This window comes from Haematobia irritans, chromosome 1 (genome assembly GCF_050003625.1).
Source record: "Haematobia irritans isolate KBUSLIRL chromosome 1, ASM5000362v1, whole genome shotgun sequence".
Classification (NCBI taxonomy): domain Eukaryota; kingdom Metazoa; phylum Arthropoda; class Insecta; order Diptera; family Muscidae; genus Haematobia; species Haematobia irritans.
In genome coordinates, this window is record NC_134397.1 from 200,178,363 (window position 1) to 200,194,153 (window position 15,791).

The window sequence follows — 15,791 nt, forward strand, 5'->3', positions numbered from 1 at the left end:
CGAATCGAACCCACAACCTTGTGTATGCAAGGCGGCATGCTAACCATTGCACCACGGAGCCACCGGTGTGCAATGGTTAGCATGCGTAGTAAGAATAATAATTCTGCTATCTCTGCAAAATTTCACCTTAATGGGAGTATAACTTTGACCTCCGTGATCGTATGGGTATAAATCGGGCGAAAGATATATATGGGAGCTATATATAAAACTGAACCGATTTCAACCAAATTTAGCACACATTATGATACTATTAAACGTACTCCTAGTGCAAAATTTTAAGCAAATCAGGGCGAAACTCTGGCTTTTGAGGTCATATAAGTGCAAATCGGACGAAATATATACATATAGGGGAGCTATATCTAAATCTGAACCAATTTCGCTTATATTTTGCATATTTTACGTGAGCCCCACTACATTTGGCTGTGCTAAATTTTAAGAAAATACGTTGATAAATACTGCAATTATGATCAGATCGGTGATAAATATATGGTGATAAATATATATGTATATGCAAGGCCGTATTCAGGGGGGGGGGATGAGGGGGATCAAACCCCCCCCCGAAATGAATGAATGTTTTTATATAAATAAATATATATTTTTAGCTGCATAGAAAAATCTTATCGAAGATGTTGAAGAAAAGCTGAAGGTTTTATTTTGAAAAACGCTTACCTATAAAACTTACACAAATCCTAGAATACTAGTTGAAAAGCCCGTCAAACGACGGTCGAAAAAAAACAAATTGTTTTTGTTCTCGCACCACAAATTTCATTTTTGGAAAATGTCTTTCTGCTTTTTATGTGTGTTTGTTGTTCTTTTTGTGAACATGACTCGCTTTGTTTGTAAATGAAATGGCGCAAAACTGCGAAAAGAACCTGCCTAATTCAGCGATGGAAGCACTTGGAAAGTGCAATAAAGAGATATTTCCAAAGTGCATATTCTTTTAAAAATTTTGGTCACTTTGCCAGTTACTCAGGGATGGAAAATACAATTTTTAAGAAAGTACAAAAAAGGTATTTTTTGAGCGGAAAGGTACTTTTTACTAAATTTCAACAAAAAATTTCACTGGAAGATTATTGTCAAGAGACTGAATTTTAAAGAAAATAAAATTTGGACAAAATTTTCTATATAATAAAATTTTGCAAAAATTTTCTATAGAAATAAAATTTTTACAAAATTTTCAATTGAAATGAAATGTTGACAAAATTATCTATAAAAATAAAATTTTGCAAAAATTCTATATAGAAATAAAATTTTGGCAACATTTTCTACCGAAATAAAAATCGATAATATAGAATCGCATTCTTTTTTCAACTAAAACTTTCTTGAAGTTCAATAAAATCCTGTTTTTGACTATGCCTTTTACAAAATCGAGATTTTCTTCCCACATGAACAAGTCTGCCATATTTGTAAAAGACTATTAGCAAATAAGGTTGATAAAGACTTTCTCAAAATAGTAAAATATTTTGTCAAAGCTATTGTACCATAAATCTGATATCGACTCAAAAATGTCTACACAAAAGGTACTAAATCCTTCGCGGGGGTACTACGGTACTGACTGGGGTGAAAAAGTATTGAAAAAAGTACTACAGTACTGCATTTTCCATCCCTGCAGTTACTACGTGCTCATCCGAACGTTCATTTTCAACAATGAAGAGATTAAAGACGTATCTTAGAAATTCGACTAGCGAGAGTAGACTCAATGGATTGGCATTAATGTCGGTTCATCGCCGAATAAATGTGCCGACTGAAGAAGTCATTGATTTATTTGCTGCCCAAAAAGCCCGTCGGCTCAATTTAATATTATAAAACAAGTAAGCAAAGTCTAAAGTCGGGCGGGGCCGACTATATTATACCCTGCACCACTTTGTAGATCTAAATTTTCGATACCATATCACATCCGTCAAATGTGTTGGGGGCTATATATAAACGTTTGTCCCAAATACATACATTTAAATATCACTCGATCTGGACAGAATTTGATAGACTTCTACAAAACCTATAGACTTAAAAATTAAGTCGGCTAATGCACTAGGGTGGAACACAATTTTAGTAAAAAATAATACCCTGTTCCACAGTGTGGCGCAGGGTATAAATATGGGAAACATTTAAATCTGAAGCAATTTTAAGGAAACTTCGCAAAAGTTTATTTATGATTTATCGCTCGATATATATGTTTTAGAAGTTTAGGAAAATTAGAGTAATTTTTAAAACTTTTCGCCTAAGCAGTGGCGATTTAACAAGGAAAATGTTGGTATTTTGACCATTTTTGTCGAAATCAGAAAAACATATATTTGGAAGCTATATCTAAATCTGAACCGATTTCAATCAAATTTGGCACACATGACTATACCACCAATTGTACTCCTTGTGCAAAATTTCAAGCTAATCGGGATAAAACTCTGGCTTCTGGGTCCATATAAGTCCATATCGGGCGAAAAATATATATGGAAGCTATATCTAAATCTGAACCGATATCTAAATTTGAATCAATCAAATTTGGCACACATGACTATACTACCAATTGTACTCCTAGTGCAAAATTTCAACCAAATTCGGCCAAAACACTGGCTTCTGGGGCCATATAAGTCCATATCGGGCGAAAGATATATATGGGAGCTATATCTAAATCTGAGCCGATTTCAATCAAATTTTGCACACTTAACTATACGACTAAGTGTTATGTTTGTACAAAATTTCAGCAAATCGGTATAAAACTCTGGCTGCTGGGTCCATATAAGTCCATATCGGGCGTAAAATATATATGGAGCTATATCTAAATCTGAATCGATTTCAACCAAATTTGGCGCGTATAGCTACAATGCTAAATTTATTCCCTGTGCAAAATTCCAACCAAATTGGGGCAAAACTCTGGCTGTTAGGACCATATTAGTCCATATCGGGCGAAAGATATATATGGGAGCTATATCTAAATCTGAACCGATTTCTTCCAAAATTAATAGGGTTCTATTCTGACCCAAATTAGGAACATGTGCCAAATTTGAAGGCGATTGGACTTAAATTGCGACCTAGACTTTGATCAAAAAATTGTGTTCACAGACAGACGGACGGACGGACGGACAGACGGACATGGTTATATCGACTCAGGGACCCACCCTGAGCATTATTGCCAAAGACACCATGTGTTTATCTCGTCTCCTTCTGGATGTTACAAACATATGCACTAACTTATAATACCCTTTTCCACAGTGTGGCGCAGGGTATAAATATTGTATACATACATATGCATAAATAACATTTTCTACACATGAGATTATATGAATATTTTTTTTTAAGTTTTTTATAAAGTTTCTTTTAATTAAAATGTCATTATTTTAAAGAAATTTGTCCTTAATAGTGTGTAAATTGCGCATCCTAAATTGGGGTTGCGTAATCTTCAATACCACGTAAATATTTTGTTCAGTTCACCAGGAAAACAAATTTTGGTTCAATTTAAAAAATGTCGGTTATTTTTAGCAAATTTTAACCAAACAGTATTACAAACGCTGACATCACCAAAATAAGTAAATATTTTTCATAAAATTCAAGAAAATTTATTAGACATAATATTTTTTTTTTTCATTTGTTAGATAAAATTTTGTAGTTTGAAGGGAAAACATTGGAGTTTAAAATTGCAAGAATGGCTTTAGTGCCACACGAACTTCACGATGGACTAATTTTTAGTAAAACTTAAAAATTTAAGGAAATAATGAACTAATTTGTGAGAAGTACAAATTTAGTAAATCTTTATGTTTCATTTGTGTATAATTTTTCCCCGTTTTTAGTTCATTTTACTAAAAAAATTATTAACGTAAATGAAATTTTCTCCAAACATAATAATACCATGAACTAAAATAAAGCTAAATTGGATTTAGTGAAATAAAGGTTTCATTTGTTTTGAGTGTACCGTAAGCCCTCTTCAACTAAGTTGTAACTTAGTCGATATGGAGTTTTTGTTAATTAAAAAAGGAAGATTGAATTCCTGCAAAAAAACATTTAATTCTTGATCGGCTAATATAGAGATGTCTGTAGTTATGAACCGATATGAACCAATTTTCGCATGATAATTACAATGAAAAAAAGCATGCTCGGTTCCAAAGATGTTGGTATTGATTCCGAGCCAAAAGAGTGGAGAATTCAAGTAAGGATACTTTTAAACGCAATACTTGAAGCAAATTTTAATTTAAATCTTTTTTCAGCTTTTTATACCCTCCACCATAGGATGGGGGGTATATTAATTTTGTCATTACGTTTGTAACACATCGAAATATTGCTCTAAGACCCCATAAGGTATAAGACCCCATAAGGTATAAAAATTCTGAGTCGATCTAAGCATGTCCGTCCGTCTGTTGAAATCACGCTAACTACCGAACGAAACAAGCTATCGACTTAAAACTTGGCACAAGTAGCTGTTATTGATGTAGGTCGCATGGTTTTGCAAATGGGCTATATCGGCCCACTTTTACGTATAGCCCCCATATAAACGGACCCTCAGATTTGGCTTGCTTAGCCTCTAAGAGAAGCATATGTCATCCGATCCGGCTGAAATTTGGTACATGGTGTTGGTATATAGTCTCTAACAACCATGCAAAAATTGGTCCACATCGGTCTATAATTATATATAGCCCCCATATAAACCGATCCCCAGATTTGGCTTGCGGAGCCTCAAAGAGAAGCAAATTGTATGCGATTCCACTGAAATTTGGTACATGGGTTTAATATATGGTCTCTAATAACCACGCAAAAATTGGTCCACATCGGTCCATAATTATATATAGCCCCCATATAAACCGATCCCCAGATTTGGCTTGCGGAGCCTCTAAGAGAAGCAAATTTCATCCGATCCGTCTGAAATTTGGTACATGGTGTTAATATATGGTCTCTAACAACTACCCAAAAATTGGTCCACATCCGTCAATAATTATATATAGCCCCCATATAAACCGATCCCCCGATTGGCTTGCGGAGCCTCTAAGAGAAGCAAATTTCATCCGACCCGGCTGAAATTTGGTACATGGTGTTAGTATATGGTCCCTAATGACCATGCAAGAATTGGTCCACATCGGCTTATAATTATATATTGCCCCCATATAAACCGATTCCCAGATTTGGCTTGCGGAGCCTCTAAGAGAAGCAAATTTCATCCGATCCGGCTGAAATTTGGTACATGGTGTAAGTATATGGTCTCCAACAACCAAGAAAAAATTGGTCCACATCGGTCCATAATTATATATAGCACCCATATAAACCGATCAACAGATTTGACCTCTGGAGCCTCTTGGAAGACCAAAATTCATCTGATTCAGTTGATATTTGGTCCGTGGTGTTAATATATGGCCTCAAACATCCATGCAAAAATTGGTCGAAATCGGTCCATAATTATATATAACCACCATATAAACCGATCCCCAGATTTGACCTCCGGAGCCCCTTGGAAGAGCAAAATTCATCCGATTCGGTTGAAATTTGGTACGTGGTGGTAGTATATGATATTTAACAACCATGCCAAAAGTGGTCCATATCAGTTCATAATCATATATAGCCCCCATATAAACCGATCCCGAGATTTGGTTTTGGAGCCTCTTGGTACATTGTGCTAGTATATGGCCATGCCTAACTATGTCCATATCGGTCTCTAGTTATATATAGCCCTCAGATAAATCGATCCCCAATCGCACAAAAATTGGTCCATATCAAGTGCATAATTGTATGTAGCCCCCATATAAGCTACCCCCATATTTCAATTCTGGCTGGATTAACTCACAATTTAGAAAGCGATTTAAAATGCCACAACCCAAGTAATTCGATTGTGGATGACAGTCTTTCGTAGAAGTTTCTATGCTATCCATGGTTGAGGGTACATAAGATTCGGCCTGGCCGAACTTACGGCCATATAAACTTGTTTCACTATCCCCTTCTCCAACCAGATATCGAAAAATCATGTGCTAATTATAAATAAAATCATGTATTAATTTAATCTCCTCCTCCCACGTTCCCTGTAAACTTCAAGTAGATAGGAGAAGGTTAAATTTTGGTCTATTGTTTTAAAGGGCCGACACTTTCCTTAATAAAATATCGACACACACCGAAGTGAATAGCACCCTTAACCTTCCCTGAAAATTCCAAGAAAATCTAGAAATTTTCCTTGAATTATTTGGCAAGGAGAAGGTTCCCTCCCCGTCCAAATACCCAAACAATAGTACACCATATTGATTTCATATCCTTCCCCCACGGCCTTTGTAAATTTCAATAAAACTTGAGAATTTTAGTTTTTTCAGTTTTGGAGGAGGTCTCCTCACCTCGACCAAATATCGAAAAGTGATGTAGCGTTTCTGGTGTAAGCGTCCCAGAAAATGTCCCTCTTCCCGTCCAAATATCACAAAATCAGGTATCCAATATTAACCTCTTCCCACGTCCTCTGTAAATTTCAAGTAGATTGGAAAAGTTTAATTGTTTCTCTATGTGTACTTAAGGAGAAGCGGATCTCTCCCCACACGCAAAGAAAAAAAAGTTTGGAAAACGTGTACCGAAAACGTTTTTCTTTTGTTAGAGTTTTTTGAATTGCTTCGAAAAGTATACACTTTTATCACCAAAAAAAAAATCGTTTATTACAAAGTGTTAATTTTTTAATAAAAAAAGTTTTTTTTTGAACCAACAACACAGTCCATTTCGTTTATATCAAACACTGTTCTTTTCTGACTTTAGGTTTTTAATAAGACACATTTTACAGTTCAAAATTTAATATACTACAATGTAATGTTGAACATTTTTTCGGAATCTTCCTAACATATCTGGAATATATGTAAAAAAAAAACACAAAAAAAAACTTTGGTCGAAGCAGGGATCGAACCCACGACCCTTGGCATTCAAGTCAGACGAAGCAACCACTGCTGCATGGTGCCCAACTAAATGTATTTTTCTGTGAAATAAACTTTGTTTAATCGGCTCGTGGGCGCCGCAAGCTATGCTATATTTATATATATTAATATAACTTATATAGGTAATTATCTATTGATGACAATAACGGCTACATAGCTCAGTGGATAGTGTGTTGGCTTACAAATTGCGGTTCGATTCTCCGTCCAGGCGAAAGGTAAAAAAATTTTAAAAATTTATAAAATCGTATAATTTCTTCTACATTGTTTGTATTACAGAAAAAGGTGTTAAGAACTAAAAAACTTCGTGGAAGTGAGAAAGATGTGTGTGCAATTAGCCAGAAAAAAATTTTTTTTAGTTAGTCTTTATGAAATTGTTTTTACATCCTGTAAAAGAATAAACGTTTATCACAAAAAGTATATACTTTTCTTCCAAATACACGTCCTTTCAACGAAAAGCAAATGGGAAACGAACTTTTTTGTCTAAAATTTCGTTTGGGAGGAAAGAATTATTTTTTTGCGTGTATGCCCTTTTATTTTTCCTCGATCAAATATTAAAAAATCAGGAACCTGATATACATTTCATAACCTCAACCAGTGCACTGTACTTTAAAAAAGTCGTGCAAAGGGGAGGTTCCCCTCTCCGACCAAATATCGAAAAATAAAGTAGCCGTTCATTGTCCAGACGCCCCTTCAACCTTCTCTGAAAATTTCATACATATCGGATAATTTTATTCCAAGTTTTAAAAAGTCGGGCAAGTGTCCGTCCACATATGAACACATCAGGTACCCCATATTATGTTAATTTTATAGTCTCACCGTACTATGTAAATCTCAGGTACTTTAGAGAATTTTCACTGTACTTAAAAAAAAAGTCGGACAAAAGGGAGGCCCCCTCCGCGACCAAATATCAAAAAATGAAGATGTGGATCTGTGTCTAGATACCAACCCCAGCCTTCAATGATAATTTCAAGCAAATCGGTCAACTTTGGTTCCATTTTCAAAAACTGGGACAAAGGGGAGGTGCCGCTCCGCGAACAGGTGTCAAAAAATAAAAGTTTCGAGTAAATCGGTTCAGCCGTTTCCAAGCTTACCCGGAACATCCAAACAAACATACTTTGAATTCTATATATATAGATACCCAGCAAAAAAAAAGCGCCGCCAAAAAAGTAGTGAAAATATTCTTTTTGGATCCGGAAGTGGTGCAAAATTGGCGCAGAAGCTATTATTTTATATGGGCTTGTTGCAAATTTAAATAATTTGAACCATTTTACTAATTCTTAATCTGCTTTTATCCTATTTGAGACACACAAAAAATTAAATTTCCCATTAAAAATATGAAAATGCTAGTTATGAAAAAATTGGCTCAAATGAACTTCCTGTGCAGTGATAATAAAGAACATCTTTCGGATGGCATTTTTGGAAGTGCTTTTAAAGTGGTGCCTTTGGAAGAACTTCCAATTTTTTTCGCTGGGTAAGGATGCTATTGTTGGCCACTAAAATGCCTGTACTGTAATTATAAGAATTAATTCATGTTGTGCAGGTTATTCAAATACACAATAAAAAAAATTTTAATTTTGTGAACTGTAGTTAAAAGGTACAATAGGGCATTAAATTTTCCTGGCTTTAACAACGTTTTGTGGAAATCTCAAAATGTGGAGTACAATTTTGTTCAATTTTCGCACGAGTTTGTTCATTCTTCGTACAAAACAGATTATTTTTTGGTGTATTTTGAATAAAGGGTGATACGGTCAAAATTTGGTCAATATAAACTTGACGTATTTCTTTAAATTTTGCATTTAAAAAAACTGAACACCCCTCATTTTGAAGGTGTGTGTGTGTAGAATGTTGCTCCTATTTTGATTTTGGAATTCACTCTTCAGTTGTCAAAATGCCGTCCAAGCAAGAAGAGCAGCGTATCAAAATTTTGCTCGCGCATCGCGAAAATCCGAGCTACTCGCACGCAAATCTGGCAAAAACGCTACAAGTTGCCCAATCAACCGTTACAAATGTAATTAAAGTGTTTGGGGAACGTTTGTCGACAGCCAGGAAGTCTGGATCGGGGGGAAATCGAAAACCGGAAGCCGCTGAGACGACAAAGAGAGTTGCCGGTAGTTTCAAGCGAAACCCTAACCTCTCTCTCCGAGATGCCGCAAATAAGCTGGGTGTATCGTCTACAACCGTGCATCGAGCCAAAAAACGAGCCGGACTATCGACTTACAAGAAGGTAGTGACTCCAAATCGCGATGATAAACAAAATACGACGGCCAAAGCGCGATCCCGGAGGATGTACGCGACGATGCTGACGAAGTTTGACTGCGTGGTAATGGACGACGAAACCTACGTCAAAACCGACTACAAGCAGCTTCCGGGACAGGAGTTTTATACGGCAAAAGGAAGGGGAAAGGTAGCAGATATTTTCAAGCACATAAAACTGTCAAAGTTCGCAAAGAAATATCTGGTTTGGCAAGCCATCTGTACCTGTGGCTTGAAAAGCAGCATTTTCATAGCTTCCGGGACTGTCAACCAAGAAATTTACGTGAAAGAGTGTTTGAATAAACGTCTGCTGCCTTTACTGAAGAAACACGGTTGTTCCGTACTGTTTTGGCCGGATTTGGCATCTTGCCATTACGGTAAAAAGGCCATGGAGTGGTACGCCGCCAACAACGTGCAGGTGGTTCCCAAGGACAAGAACCCTCCCAACACGCCAGAGCTCCGCCGAATTGAGAAATACTGGGCTATTGTCAAACGGAACCTAAAGAAGACCAAAAAACTGCTAAGGACGAGCAGCAGTTCAAGGCAAACTGGCTTTCTGCGGCGAAGAAAGTGGACAAGGTGGCTGTACAAAATCTGATGGCAGGTGTCAAGCGTGAGGCTCGGCAATTCGGATTTGGAAAAGCGAAAGCCTAACTGAACATTTTTCCTGAATTTTATACTAATTGAACTTGAAAAAGAAATTTAATTTGATTTTTTAAATAAATGATTTCACCGATTTACACGCGTTTTCCCTTGACCAAATTTTGACCGTATCACCCTTTATGGTAACACTGTTTGGATCTGGATACATTTCATTTTCCCGGTGTGATTTTCAAATTTAATATTTTTCTATAAAAATTCTATGATGTAAACTTTACATAAAACACTTTAATCCGAACCTCAACATTAAATATTTTGAATATTGGGAAAAATTTTTGGATTTGAGTACATTTTTTTTTTTTTGGTGACCTTTAAATTTTATAATTTTCTATAAAAGAAAATCTTATGATTTAAACTTTAAATGTATCTTCTCTATGTTATGCCGTTTCCACACTGTCCACGAAGTGATAATAAAACTGGCTGTAAAGACAAGTTGCCTCAGGGTGGAATTATTAGCAAATGTATACAGCGGCGGTATTATAAAGCTGTAGCCATCCGCAACACATCAAATATTAAGTAAACACACACAAAATGAATTCTCCGAGAATTCATTCCCATATATTGAGGGAGGTATTAAAACAACAACATCACAACTCACAAAACCATAAAATTCGCACTTATTTTTATGAAAATATTAAATATTTACTTTATTCTGGGCTTCCGTTATCGACAATTAATCCCCTTAATGGTTACATATGTTTTAATTTCTTTCGTCTTTTTATTATTCGTTGTTGTTTGGTTTGTGTGTTTTTTTTTTTTTTTTGTTTAATTCTATTCACATTTAAATTTAGAACTAAATTTGGAAGGTGTTGTACATTTAGTATTTAATCTTATTATTAGTATTATTATTATTTTTTTTTTTTTTTGAATTATTAAGGAATTTTATTTTCTGATGAACAATATTATTTTTCGCATGGTAAGAGACATTTATTAAAACATAATATACAATTTAATATATATAATATTTAGTTAAATTTCTTTGTATATTTTTTATTATAACTTATTTCATTTAAATATTTCTTTTTTATTTTATTTATTGATTTTTATTATTATTTATTTATTTATTTTTTTTTTTTTTGAATTAGTTAAATATTTTTTTCACTTGATTTTTTTATTTTGGAATTTTTTTAACATCTACGATTTTATTATAATTCTTTTTTTCTCTTGATTTCTTAATTTGTATATTCATTTAATTTATATATACAATATTTTGGTCCATTTAAATGTCCGTTAACCGTTGTTGCTCTTAACGTGGCCAAAATATAACTGAATTATTTTTTAGAATCAACCGCCTATGACACCGAGCACTGCCATTCAATTAAACGTTCGTTGTCGCTTGTGCAGATTCCTCTTCACTCTGTCCGAATGTTTGCCACATTTTCCTACCAAGGATGCAAGTAAAACTCAACAGCTATCATTATACGCACTTTCACCCACAAAGCTTTCTTATCACTCGCCGAAGCTTTTGCAATGTAAACAGAGAGTAAAGTGTAGAGCTTTTGGATGGTAAAATGCCGGATACAGTGGTTTTCCAGGAATTTTATAACTTTAAGATGACAATGTTTGAAAAATGTTGGGCTTTAAAAAGAATGAGATTTTCATATTCGAAAATGAATTTTCACCATTTTTGTCAATAGATGTCGTTGGAGTCCTCTATCTCCTGTGCTCCGAATCACAGAGTGGCTTACCATACCATAGGATGTTCAAAACATTACATTTAAAGCTACATTTAATCGAAATAAAATTATTTCGTTGAAGTTGAAGGATAGAATATCACTCACACCACCAATGAAATTTGTACACTGAAAAAAAATGTTGACCTAGAATGAAATAACCTATACTTTACACAATATTAATTTTTAGAACCTGCGCCACACTGTGGGACAGGGTATTATAAGTTAGTGCATATGTTTGCAACACCCAGAAGGAGATGAGATAGACACATGGTGTCTTTGGCAAACATCCTCAGGGTGGGCTCCTGAGTCGATATAGCCGTGTCCGTCTGTCCGTGAACACATTTTTGTAATCAAAGTCTAGGTCGCAGTTTTAGTCCAATCGACTTCAAACTTGGCACAAGTATGTGTTTTGGCTCAGAATAGAAACCTATTGATTTTAGAGTTTTACCCCAATTTGGTTCAAATTTTGCACTAGGAGTACAATTAGTAGTGTAGTCAAGTGTGCAAAATTTGATTGAAATCGGTTCAAAATTTATATATGTTTTTCCTATTTGGACAAAAATGGTCAAAATACCAACATTTTCCTTGTAAAATCGCCACTGCTTAGTCGAATATTTGTAAAAATGACTCTAATTTTCCTAAACTTCTAGTACATATATATCGAGCGATAAATCATAAATAAAATTTTGCTAAGTTTCCTTAAAATTGCTTCAGATTTAAATGTTTCCCATATTTATACCCTTCACCACTACTGTGGTACAGGGTATAATAAGTTTGTGCATTTGTATGTAACGCCAAGAAGGAAAAGTCTGAGACCCATCGTTTAGTATACCGATCGTCTTAGAATTAAATTCTGAGTCGATTTAGCGATGTCCGTCTGTCTGTCTGTCTGCCTGTCTGTTGATGTATTTTTGTGTGCAAAGTACAGCTCGCAGTCTTAGTCCGATTGTCCTAAAATTTGGTATAGGGTCCTGTTTCGGCTCAAAGACGATCCCTATTGATTTTGGAAAAAAATGGGTTCAGATTTAGATATAGCTTCCATATATATTTTTCACCGATCTGGTCATAATTGGCGTGTATATCAACCGATCTTCCTAAAATTCCGTTCATCCGAATATTTTATGAGTCTCGAAAAACTTGCAAAATATCAGCCAAATCGGTTCAGATTTAGATATAGCTCCCATATATATCTTTCGCCCGATATGGACTAATACGATCCCAGAAGCCAGAGTTTCTATGCGTGCCAAATTTGGTTGAAATCGGTTCAGATTTAGATATATCTCCCATATATAGCTTTCGCCCGATTTACACTCATATGACCACAGAGGCCAATTTTTAACTCCGATTTAGTTGAAATTTTGCACAGGGAGTAGAATAAGCAGTGTAGATATGCGTGCCAAATTTGGTTGAAATCGGTTCAGATTTAGATATATCTCCCATATATAGCTTTCGCCCGATTTACACTCATATGACCACAGAGGCCAATTTTTAACTCCTACTTAGTTGAAATTTTGCAAAGGGAGTAGGATTAGCATTGTTTCTATGCGTGCCAAATTTGGTTCAAATCGGTTCAGATTTAGATGTAGCTCCCATATATATGTTTTTCTGATTTCGACAAAAATTGTCAAAATACCAACATTTTGCTTGTTAAATCGCCACTGCTTTGTCGAAAAGTTGTAAAAATTACTCTAATTTTCCTAAACTTCTAATACATATACATCGAGCGATAAATCATAAATAAACTTTTGCGAAGTTTCCTTAAAATTGCTTCAGATTTAAATGTTTCCCATATTTCCCATATATGTAGTGGAAGTTTCTTAATAACATTGTGTTCCACCCTAGTGCATTAGCCGACTTAAAATTTGAGTCTATAGATTTTGTAGAAGTCTATCAAATTCTGTCCGGATCGAGTGATATTTAAATGTATGTATTTGGGACACACCTTTATATATAGCCCCCAACACATTTGACGGATGTAATATGGTATCGAAAATTTAGATCTACAAAGTGGTGCAGGGTATAATATAGTCGGCCCCGCCCGACTCTAGACTTTCTTTACTTGTATTTTATTAACATTGTGTTCCACCCTAGTGCATTAGCCGACTTAAATTTTGAGTCTATAGATTTTGTAGAAGTCTATCAAATTCTGTCCAGATCGATTGATATGTAAATGTATGTATTTGGGACAAACCTTTATATATAGCCCCAAACACATTTGACGGATGTGATATGGTATCGAAAATTTAGATCTACAAAATGGTGCAGGGTATAATATAGTCGGCCCCGCCCGACTTTAGACTTTCCTTACTTGTTATTATTCAACATAGTTCCCTTCAAGAGCGATACAATGATTATAACGGCCTTCCAATTTTTTGATACCATTTTGGTAGTACTCCTTCGGTTTTGCCTCAAAATAGGCCTCAGTTTCGGCGATCACCTCTTCATTGCAGCCAAATTTTTTCCCTGCGAGTATCCTTTTGAGGTCTGAAAACAAGAAAAAGTCGCTGGGCCCAGATCTGGAGAATACGGTGGGTGGGGGAAGCAATTCGAAACCCAATTCATGAATTTTTGCCATCGTTCTCAATGACTTGTGGCACGGTGCGTTGTCTGGGTGGAACAATATTTTTTTCTTCTTCATATGGGGCCGTTTTGCCGCGATTTCGACCTTCAAACGCTCCAATAACGCCATATAATAGTCACTGTTGATGGTTTTTCCCTTCTCAAGAATAATCTATACAAATTATTCCATGCGCATCCCAAAAAACAGAGGACTTTTGAGTCTTTCCACGCGAACTTTTGAGTCTTTCCACGCTTAGGAGACGGTTCACCGTTCGCTGTCCACTCAGCCGACTATCGATTGGACTCAGGAGTGTAGTGATGGAGCCATGTTTCATCCAAAGATATGACCAACACGTTCCTTTGATATCTTTAAGGCCTCTGCTATCTCGATCAACTTCATTTTACGGTCATTCAAAATCATTTTATGGATTTTTGTGATGTTTTCGTCGGTAACCACCTCTTTCGGGCGTCCACTGGGTTCACCGTCCTCCGTGCTCATTTCACCACGCTTGAATTTTGCATACCAATCAATTATTGTTGATTTCTCTGGGGCAGAGCCCGGAAACTCATTATCAAGCCAAGTTTTTGCTTCCACCGTATTTTTTCCCTTCAGAAAACAGTATTTTATTAAAACACGAAATTCCTTTTTTTCCATTTTTTCATAATAACAAAAGTTGCTTCACAAAAGACGCTCTATCTCACAAACTAATTGACTTACAGTCGTCAAATTTTGACACGAATCATTTGAAGTTTGGTACTATATAAAAATAATATGCATTTAATACTAGCGACGCCAGCTATGTGTCAGACCGGGGACTTATCAGCCAACCTGTTATGGTAGACTATTTCATATTTCAGACCCATTTTCAATGGGATTTTCTTCCAATTGACTGGATAGTTCCACAGAGAATATATTTAATATGATATTTAAGGGTGTCAAGTTTGTTCTAATTTGGTTCAGATTTAGTTAAACCCTTAATATGTTCGTTCTTCCGGTTTATACAAATATGGCAAAAATTCCCCTACTTTACCCAAAATTTTGTGATGATTTCCCCATATCTTAGTCATATCCTACACACTGTAATGCAAGACTTTCCAAAGATCGGTTGAGTTTCAAATAAGTCTACAATTCGCCCAATTTGACCAATAATATATCACAACCCACAATTAACAACAATATCCCTTTTTTTACAAACATTGTGTTTCATCCCAGTGCGTTAGCCGATTTAAATTTTAATTCTAGAGATTTTGTAGAAGTACAAAAAAAATGTCTCCATTATAAGTATTTGTATCTGGAAATGCAAACCTAGCTCCCAGCAAATTTGAGGAAGTTGAGATGGTAACACTAATGTTGGTCTACATAGTGGTGAAGAAGGGGCATTGATCATTCAAATTGCCGCAGTTCCGATTTTCTCGACCTCATTCGAGGAATGGGGGTAAAAGTCTACAACATTTCGATTTCAAATCATATGAAATGTGTTATTTCATAGCTTTTTCTTATGTATGTGTTAATTAATAAATTTTTGCATCAATATATATTACATTTTAAAAAATTGGTGCTCCAAATATTTTATGCCTTTTAAAGTGTCAAATAAGGTCGCAAATAAATATGAATTTAATATAATTGATTATTGTCGCTCTGTGACATTTATAGATAATAATAATTGCTATAGATTTATAAACGGCTTCAGTATTCTAATTATAAATATAAACAAATCTCTAGAAAATAATCTCAATAATAACCTTTATAAAAGCCAAAGTAGCGTTC

General features: G+C 35.2%; 1 protein-coding gene across 2 annotated transcripts in view; it reads right to left on the reverse strand.

Annotated features, from left to right (window-relative positions):
* NPFR (Neuropeptide F receptor) overlaps positions 1-10,628 on the reverse strand; it is a 73,611-nt gene extending 62,983 nt beyond the window's left edge. For both annotated transcript variants that reach the window (XM_075292556.1, XM_075292555.1), the window contains exon 1: positions 10,435-10,628. The gene's annotated coding sequence lies outside the window, so the exon portion shown is untranslated. The remainder of the gene's footprint in view (positions 1-10,434) is intronic.
* Between the last annotated feature and the right edge of the window lie 5,163 nt (positions 10,629-15,791).